Source organism: Pristis pectinata, chromosome 5 (genome assembly GCF_009764475.1).
Source record: "Pristis pectinata isolate sPriPec2 chromosome 5, sPriPec2.1.pri, whole genome shotgun sequence".
In the NCBI taxonomy this organism is placed as follows: Eukaryota; Metazoa; Chordata; class Chondrichthyes; order Rhinopristiformes; family Pristidae; genus Pristis; species Pristis pectinata.
In genome coordinates this window covers 104,542,587-104,552,876 of record NC_067409.1, presented here as the reverse complement: position 1 = coordinate 104,552,876, position 10,290 = coordinate 104,542,587, and positions in this window count along the sequence as shown.

The following is a 10,290-nucleotide window of genomic DNA, read 5'->3' as shown; positions in this document are numbered from 1 at the left end:
CGGGTAGGAGGGGTTCAAGGAGAATAAAATCGGCGTTTCCATTAGGGGTTGACCAGAAATCCAAGTCCAAAACGGTGCTGGTACACTTAAAGTTGTAACGCATTCTATTTTAAATTTTCAAAACAGGTGTTTGCAATCCATTTGCTTATAGACGCACAAAATGGTGCAAATCCTTCCAACTGCTAACATAATTTGCATTACCTCAACTGTAATTTATGCCTTTAATTTGCTTTCCTTACCCACAAAAAAATGGTTTAATGATGATCTGAAAAATGACATTCTGTAAATTGACATTCAACAACATTACCAGAAGTCTGTGAATGGTGGTTCACTGTAGGGATGAGTGCAGGGACCCTTGTTGTTTGTGATAAATATTAATGACTTGGATGTGAATGTAAGAGGTATCATTAGTAAGTTTGCAGTTGACACAAAAAAATCGCAGTATTATAGATAGCGATGAAGATTGTCTAAGTCTATGACAGGACATAGATAAGATGAAAAGTTGGGTTGGAGCATTGGCAGATGGAATTTAATGCCAACAAGTGCGAGGTAATGCTTTTCAGGATGTCAGGTAGGGGTAGGATATATACAGAAAATGGCTGAATTCTAAGGAATGTTGATGAACAAATATAGACCTTGAGGTTCAAGTTCATAGTTTGAATGTGACAACACAGGTCGAAAGGATGGTGAAGAAGGCATATGGCACACTGGAGGCAGTGGTGAATTTCATCATGTTGAGAATTGACTCTCCGGAAATGGGAAGTGGTCCATGTTTTCCAGGGTTTTGTGTGGCATCTTTATGGTATAGCCTTCATAGGTTGGGGCAGAGAATATAAAAGTTGGCATGTTATGTTACAGAACACTGGTTCGTCCACAGTGCAGTTCTGGTTGCCACGCTATGGGAAGGATGTGGTGATGCTGGAGAGGGTGCAAGGGAGATTTATTAGGATGTTGCCTGGATTGGAGGACTTTAGTTATGGGGAGAGGCTGAATAGGCTGGGCTTGTTTTCCCAGGAACAAAGGAGGCTGAGGGGTGACCCAGTGGAGGTATCTTAAATTATAAGAGGCATAGACAGGGTAGATAGAATCTTTTTCCCATGGTAGGGATATCAAAAACAAGAAGGCATAGGTTTGTGAGGGGAAGGAGTTTTAAAAGGGATTTCAGGGAACGTTTTTTTTACAGAGTGGGGTTGATATCTGCAACTCAGTGCCAGATGAGGCGGTGAAGTCAGATACAATTACTATGGCATTTAGACAGGCAAAGGCAAGGCATTGAAGGTTATGGACCTAAAGTGGCAAAATGGGATTAGCGTAGGTTTGTGCAAATGAGCTTAAGATAAATAGAATCAGAAAGAAAGGCATGATGGGCAAGGAGGGAATAGGGAAAGCTAACTCCGATAGAATTCTCCTCCTGACAAAATACTTGGAGCACCGTCTTGTAATAACCAACATCCTGTTTCATCTGTGAGACAAGCACAAGACAATGCTCATGTATGCATACATTTGTAGGCTGAATTCCAAGTCATTGTCGACTCATTCACGGAAGTGTGCCAGAAATTGCAGCCTGTACTGAACAGACTTAAAACGAAGGTCCTCTATCAACTGACCGCTCCCATCCCCACCCTTCCCCCTCCCCCACCAACCATAAAGATGCCACACAAAACCCCGGAAAACATGGACAACTTCCCATTTCCAGAGAGTCAATTCTCAACATGATGAAATTCACCACTGCCTCCAGTGTGCCAGCACAGACTTAGCTTGAGGAAAAGAGCATCTGAAGGTCAAGGCCATAGTCTGCTTGGCAGTGATGATCCCTACCCTCCGGTACTCTTGTGAGACACGAACTACCCACAACAGGCACTTCAAAACACTGGCGAAGTACCACTATCACAATTTTCTCAAAATCCTCCAAATCCACTCCCAGGATAAGCCAACATTAGTGTCCTCTCCTTGGCCAATATCTCCAGCATTCTCTCCTTGGCTAATATTTCCAGCATTCTCTCCTTGGCCAATATCCCCAGCATATTAGAGTCAGTCAGCTTTGACAGGCAGGTCACATCACATCAATCGCATACCTAACACTAGACTCCCAAAACAGAGACATGACTCCAAGCCCCATAACAGCGTGGGATTCAGAGATGGATGGAGAAAACTGTTTGAAGATGTTCTCGGGGCTCCTTGAAAAATCGTAATATTCCCACGAACTCATGGTAATTCCTGGTCCATAATGGTTCAAATTGAAGAAGCATTCAAGATTGCATTGAGAACCTTGAGCACTTTAATGGGAACACACGGCTGCTCAGCACAAGGCAGAAGTCGAGCACCATCTCTCAAGCTACCCATCCAGTGCCCCATCAAGCACCATCTGCTCCACCTAAGGCAGGGTCTGCAAGTCCCTCAATGGACAATTCAGCTACCCAGAACCAACAGAACTGGAGTGGATGTAAGTCATCCTAAACCCCAAGGAAGTACCCAAGGAAGAAGATGAGGGTGGAAGGGGGAGGGGGTGGCAGAAAATTATTGGAGTAATTGGGTTTAGCAATTACAAAAACATAGATGAGATTACCAATTGCAGACGGTCTGAAGAAAAAACAGACTTGTAAACGAGGTGGAAACAGATGATCTTAGTGATGGAGTAGATACGTAGCCAGAAACTCATCTCATTATCATTTATGACATCACAGATACATTCTGCTTGTTCAGAATTGGTCATGGGACAAGCAGTGGGCAACTAGGTGGGGGCATGAAGAGTGGTGACGGAGAGGTACAGCCGGAGGCTGTTGGTTTACATATAGAAACATTCCAATGGTAAATATTAATGAGGACAACAGCTCCAACCACACAGGGAATGGAAGTGTAAAAAATCCATGTGAACAAGAGAATCAGCACCTTGAGACACCTACAATCCCACATTAAGTTTTGGCAATATGCTTTGAAGACAAATGGCAATTTAAATCTCTAGGTTCCAAGATCAAGATAAAGTGCTTAGTTTAGCTGCCAAATTGGCCAGTAATACTAACAAACAATCACAGAATATACATAGTCGGCTAACACACTTATCAGCTGGGAGCAGAAAACTAATCAATAATGAACTCCAGCAGATGCACAATTAATTGTTAAAGGCTTATGGAAATGCAATTATAAGCGTGATAAAATGTGCAATGGCAGAGAAGAGGTGTATGGGAAAGGTGTCGGTGCTATGGGATTATGGATTGAAATAGGCAATTTATTTCAAAACATGGGCATTAGACTTATTGATTAATGGAAAAGTCATCTTTCAAAGATTAATAAAATAAAGAGTACTCAGGACACAGGAGACACATACGCTGGTAAAAAGGTATAGAGAAAAAAATGATTCATATCTTTATAAGATTATATTCTTTGGTAGGGGAAATAAAAGTATTGAGAGTATTTTCATACTTAATTGAGATCTTCAAAATAAAATTAGCTTGGAATATCATTAACTTTCTTTTTCTCTTTTTAACAATTCAAAACTACATTTATTTGTAATCCTACTAGTTTCTTGCTGTTTATTTTATGTCTCTCTATAAGGCTCCAAAAATATAGAGCATTATTGGCCAACACAGTGGTGTTGGGGCAGGAAGGGAAGAGGACTGCGAGGTTATTGTAATGTTAGTGGGTTTAATCCTAACGGTGCTCTTTGCCTGAATTATGAGGTGCCAGTTTTGGCCAATGGTGACTCATGATATAAATTTCTTTCCCTGCATGAGGGCAGACAGTTGGCTTAAATATACTGTCTTCCTTTTATGGCACAATTGATAATAAAGAATTGCCACATAGAAAATTATGATGGCAAACTCATATTCTACCAGACTGATACAATAGGTTTAAGTATCTTGCTGTAGTACAATGCAGCCACATGAGCAATATAAATCAGCTGATATATTACAGGATACATTTGATATCTGACGTTCACAGACAGAGGAAAATTATTACAACCATTTTTGTATAACCTGGACCAATACACACATGAGTACATGTCTAATGAGATTTGACAGATTGTAGAACAGTTTAATCCAGATAAGGCCTAAAATTCAGTACATTTAGGTCAAGGGTGAACGTCTTTTTATCTGTATAGTCTCTGTTATGCAAAAGGTCCTTTAAGGTTCATGCTTATTCCAGCAGTTGCTCTAGGGTTCTTGATAGGGTGGTTTTTGTCAGAGATAAGGTCCCCTTAGAACCAAAATTTACATCTTTATTCATTGGTGTGCAGGTTTTAAAAATGTGAGTGCAGTGAACATTGGAAAATTATTTGGATAGAAGAACACACTTGCAATGAATCCTGCCTGATTTTCAATCTATTTAAGTGAATGAAAGGAAATTCAGACCGGTTCCCTTACATGCATTGCTTCTAATTTCCTAATTTTTCCATATTCACTGCAAGCAGACCCAGGAAAATCTCTACAATTTTACATGAACATTGTGATTCAATTTCCTCATGAAGCTTTCTCCTTTTACATTTGAATGAAAAATGGCTAAAATAGTATTTTTATGACACAAAAATCTTTTATATAGAATACTTGGACAGGTCACTAATTATGAACATTTCAACAGTGCATCAAACTACAATAAGGCCCACTTATTTTTTTTCACCTTTACAAAATAGATTTTCAATCTTCAATGTAATCATGGTTACATTTTTTTGGGCTAATATGCCACAAAATGGAGAACCTTGTGCTCCAGAAACTGATAAACTTCACCAAGTTCAGTTTATAAATCAACATGTGAGCCTTCTACAGTTCACTATTCATAGTAATGGGTACAGGTATCGTGTCACATTCAATGAATTCCATGCCACAATTGAGGTCTTCACAAAATAGGTTATATGTTTTCTTGGACCAGCAACTGATTCTACTATATTCCACCTGCTCGAGTAATGTTAAAATCCCAAGGTATACTATGATTGGCTGAACTGGACTTTCACTAACTCACATGGTGTCTGTCATCTGTGGGACAACTGCAATTGGGCCATCACCAATTGTTCACTAACTCTGCAGTAGGTTTGAGACTGCAAAGTGATTGTCCCCTGGCCAAATAACCAGACATTTAAATCTTGTGGAAGAACCTCTGTAAAATAATTTACCAACTCGAGCTTACTCTTTTCATGGTTGTTCTTTGAAATCTTTCCTTTAATCACTATTTCAATATAACTTTCCATTCTATCAATAGTTCTTGGTCACTTTTTTTAAAATTTTACAGCGTGGTAACAGGCCCTTCTGGCCCAACGAGTCCGCGCCGCCCATTTTAAACCCAAACTAACCTACATTTTAAGTTTACAACCGTATGCTTTTCAGGTGGTGAGTGGTCAGAACCTCCACTTTCCCACATTATAATTTTAACTCCGTATCAGATCTATTTGCTCAAATGCAGTAATTCTGTTCTTTCTTTGACTTCTCACTACTAATGTTGCTCAGAATTCAAAGGTTATTTAAAGTAACCCTGTATTGAACCCTTTTGTTTTTGATTTGGAATGAGGATGATTTGAGCTGAATAAAATGGATTTATGTTCACTGATTTGTAATCATCTAACTTTTGCCAATTTGGTGATATGTTGGTGTCATTCCCTCTTTGCCCACCCTGTACTTATGCTGTGGCTCCTTTCCTCCCTCCTTATGCTATTCCTTTGCGAACCTGTTACTTCTTTCCTTGCACTCCCATTATTTCAGCCATAAAACGGTTCTGGATTCCCTCTGCTGAGAGATAATTCTCATTCTCTACCTGTGGTGAGACAAACTGAGTTAAAGTCTCACATTGCTGATGATTCATCAGAGTCACTTTAATGAAAGGTCACTGACCTGGAATGTTAACTCTGTTTCTCTCCACAGGTGCTGCCTGACCCACTGAATATTTACAACATTTTCTGTTTCCATTTTAGATTTCCGCCATATGCATTGTTTGATTTTGGTTTTCTAATTCTCCACCCATGTCTCTCTGGGATCTAGTGGTCATAGTAAATGTTTTTTCCTAATAATTTATTTTAAGATTTAATTTAAAAAGCATTCTATGCGTGTCGTGTTGATTCCATTTTAGCTGTCGTCAACTGTTTCCATTTCTGATTTTCTGCCACTTTTGCTTCTTGTATCCATGTGTTGCAAACACAAATCAGTTATGTCAGTTTTTCCCTGGAGTAAAAAAAATTGCCTAATGCATTGTCACTGGTGAAATATCTACTTAATGGCTATGAGAACCATAGCAACCATGCGAACCAACAGAAATCTTTCAATATTCCTACAAAAACTTTGACATTGATCCCTGTGGAATTGAACTATTATTTTATCCTACTTTTTCTATATTTGATGTGATGAAGTTGCATCAAAAATAAAAGCTTTCCTGATTCTGATTAAAATCTATTCACAACTATCCCTATATGTACCCAGAAAAGGTGGATCTAACAAGGTTTTATCTGATTCCCAAATGACTACCTTGTATGAATAACACAGCTGTCAATATAATAGGAATTACAGAGATGAGATTTATGATCAACAAAATGAGAAGAATTGCAAAGCTCTGTTGATGAACACTGGCATTGCAAAAAAGTCTCTCTTTCTGCAACAGCCTCTTTGAACTGAATCAAACAGATATAAATTAAATAGAATCAAATATGTTCAGCGTCTCAGACTATTTTTTCTGCTTTTGCTTCACTCATTATCTCCCTCTTTCTGTATCCATTTGTTCATCTTTAACACAATTTTATTGTCTATCTTCCTGTTCACTGCCACCTTTTCTTACCCTATTCCTTTTTAGGTAAATCCCTAAGGACATATAAACATAAGAAATAGAAACAGGAGTAGGTCATTCAACCTCTCATACCCATTCCAGCACTTAACACAAACATGACTTCTATTTTATCTCAGCACTTCTCCCCTGCACTTGTCCCATATTGCAGGATCCCCTTAATATCTAAAAAAAAATCAGTCTCTGTCTTGAATATACTCATCGTCTAAGTCTCCAGGGGAAATAACAGCTCTGGATCCACCCCGTTTTGTGTACATTTCAGTGAGATCCCCTCTCTTTCCTCTAAGCTCAGGAGATTGTAGGCCTGTTCTGCTTAATCTCTCCACGCATAGAAACCTGCTATTACTGGACTAAATCTGGTGAAGCTTCACTCTCCTCCCTCAATTGCTAGTATATAATTTCCCATCATCCTCACTATCAGCGAATTTGGGCTGGAACATACTGATCTTTACCTGCAATTCAGTAGGAAATCAGTATGTGTCCCCTCATGTGCATGGAAAAGCAGAAATCAGAGATGAGCTGGAGGTTTAGATGCCAGTGCATCTGACCTTCTGCTCTGCCACTGACTATGCCACTCAGTGCAGCAGTGGAACACAGACTGCGCTGTGGCACCAGAGTCACTCTGGATCTGAACCCTCAGCTTTATGCCAACTATGGCAAGCAGAGGTAGCATGACCCCATTCATTTCAATACAGCTGCCTTCTTGATTAAATAGAAAAACACAGGTAAGTAATTTATTTTTCCTTTATTTAGTTTATTTTTGTTTTAATTAGTTTCTTGTAGTTTAAGGTATCTTAAAATAATTTTAAAGTCAGGCATCTCTTTACCAGTACTGTGCTGTTTAAAGGTTAGCAGGGCATTGCGGGACAATCTCTCAAGATCCACATAGTTGTTGCTTGAAGCCGGCTCCACTTTATGGGACAGTAGTGGAATCCAAGCCTCCCATCGCCAAGTCTATGGGGCCATCTAAGGCTGGAAGAGGTTGGGCAAATGCAGGTGGTGAATCAGAGAGAGCATGATCAAGTCTGTCATATTCAATTCCTTCTTCTAAATCATGAATATAGACCACAAATAGCTGCGGCTCCAGCACTGATCCTCGAGGTTCCCTACTTGTTGCAACTTGCCTGTTTGAAAATGATCAATTAATTCCTATCAAAATAAAACCAATCCTCTATCTAAAGTAACACATTACTCTCAACCCCAGACTATTTTATACAGTAACCTTTTATGACACCTTATTGAATACTTTTTAGAAATCCTAATATACTACATCCACCAGTTTCCCTTTATCTAAAGAACTCTAATAAATGTGTTGAAGACAAATATTAATTCTGCCATAATAATAGTGTTATGATTTTCAAGTGCTCTGTAATCATTCTTTAAGTTATAGCTTCCAACATTTTGCTGGTGTTAAGCTAATTGGTCAGTAATTTTGTTTTCTCTCTTCTTCCTTCCTTTAATAGTGGTGGAAAATTTATTATTTACAGAAAGACAGATCCTTATTTGAATGGTGCAAAGTGAAAGGAAAAGGGAAGGTGCAATAAGACCTTGGTTCCTTGGAACACCAGTTGCAGACAGCAAGTGTTTAGGTGTAGCAAGCAGTTAGAAAAGCAAATAGAATGTTAGCCTTCATTGCGAGAGGTTTTGAGTACAGGAACAAGGATGTCTTGCTGCAGCTGTGCACTGTCTTGGTGAGAAGAAGGATATTCACTGGAGTATATACAAATGAGAGAGGGTCAGGTAGAAACTTGTAAAATCCTAATAGGACTGGACAGACCAAGATGCAGGGAGAATGTTCTTGGATGGCTGTGGTGTCCAGAATCAGGGAATCACAGCCTCAGGTTATGGGTATGCCACTTAGAACTGACATCAGAAGAAATTTCTACAGCTGGTATGTGGTGAACTTGTGAAGTTTTCTACCACAGAAGCCAGGGGAAGACTTGTCATTAAATATTGTGAAGAAGGAGGCGGATAGATTTCTTAATGTTAAAGGGATGAAGAGATGTGTGGAGAAGACAAGAACAGGGCATTGAAGTTAATCAACCATATTTGTATTGAAGGATCAACTGACCTACTGCTCTTCTTTTTACCAATCTGATGGAACCTTTCCAGAATTTCAAGAATTTTGGAAGTTCACAACTAATGCATCCACTATCTTTGCTGCTTCCTCTTCCTTGACTTTTTTCTCTTCGGTAAAGCTCAAAGCTTTTAGTATGAAAAACACGATGACGCTGGAGGAACTCAGCAGGCCAGGCAGCATCTGTGGAGAAAAGCAGGCGGTCAGCGTTTTGAGTCAGGACCCTTCTTCAGGACTGAAGATAGGAAAAGGGGAAGCCCGATATATAGGGGGGAAAAGCATTTAGTACGTCTCCTTATGTAGATATTTTCCCTCACTATGTCTTTCTTCTCTTAGACTTCCTTTCTCAGAGGCTTGGGAGAGATGTGTGACTCTGACTTTCTGATGATTGGAGAGGTTATCTTATGTGTCCCTGGATATGAAGGCATGACTAAGCTCTGAAGTATTATCTTCAGGGAAAGGTAGGATGCATGTTTGCAAAATTCCAGAGGTTAGTCTCCAATCCATTCACAGTTGTGCTGCTTCCTGCACTGAAATATTACCACAGAAAAACAAACTCAGTGTGAAAGCAAGCATCAAATTGAGTCTCACTTGCCCCTTACAAAGAATGAAAGGGGCTAGGATCTATATACCATCTTTCACATCCCTTTCAGGACATCCCGAAACATTTTGCAGTGGATAATGTACTTTCTACTGACATTTGCTACAAACCAACTGACTCCCACAACTACCTAGACGATACCTCCTTCCAGCCTGCTGCTTGTAAGGATGCCATGCCTTTCTCTCAGTTTCTCTGTCTCTGCTGCATCTGTCTTGAGGTGACATCTTTCTCGCCAGGACATCGGGAAATGTGGCTCAACCTTCAACCCCTGCCATTGTGGTTGATGGAGCCCTTATCCTCATCTCCTCTACTTCTGCTCCCACCCCACTTCTCCCCAGGCAGAACAGGGATAGAGTTCCCTTGGTCCTTACCATTCACCCACCAGCCTCCACATGCAGCACATTGTTCTTCAACATTTCCACCAGCTGCAAAATAATTCCACCACCAGTCTCATCTTTCCCTCCCTGCCCCTTTCTTCAGGGACAACTCTCTCCACGACTCCGTGGTTCGCTCACCCCTTCCCGTCCCCTGCAATCATAGGAGGTGCAACACCTGTCTCTTGACACCTCCTCCCTCATCTCTATCCAGGAACCTAAACAGCCCTTCCAGGTGAGGCAAAGGTTTACATGCACTTCCTCCAACCTCGTCTCCTGCATTTGGTGCTCTCAGTGTGGCCTCCTCTTCATCGGCGAGACCAAGCGCCGAGGAGGTACCCGATTTGCTGAGCACCTGCATTCTGTCTGCAATGGCCATCTGGAGCTCCCAGTTGCCAGCCATTTTAATTCCTTTCCCCAATGCCACACCGACCCGTCTGTCCTTGGCCTCCTCCACCGCCAGGGTTTGGCCAAACACAAAC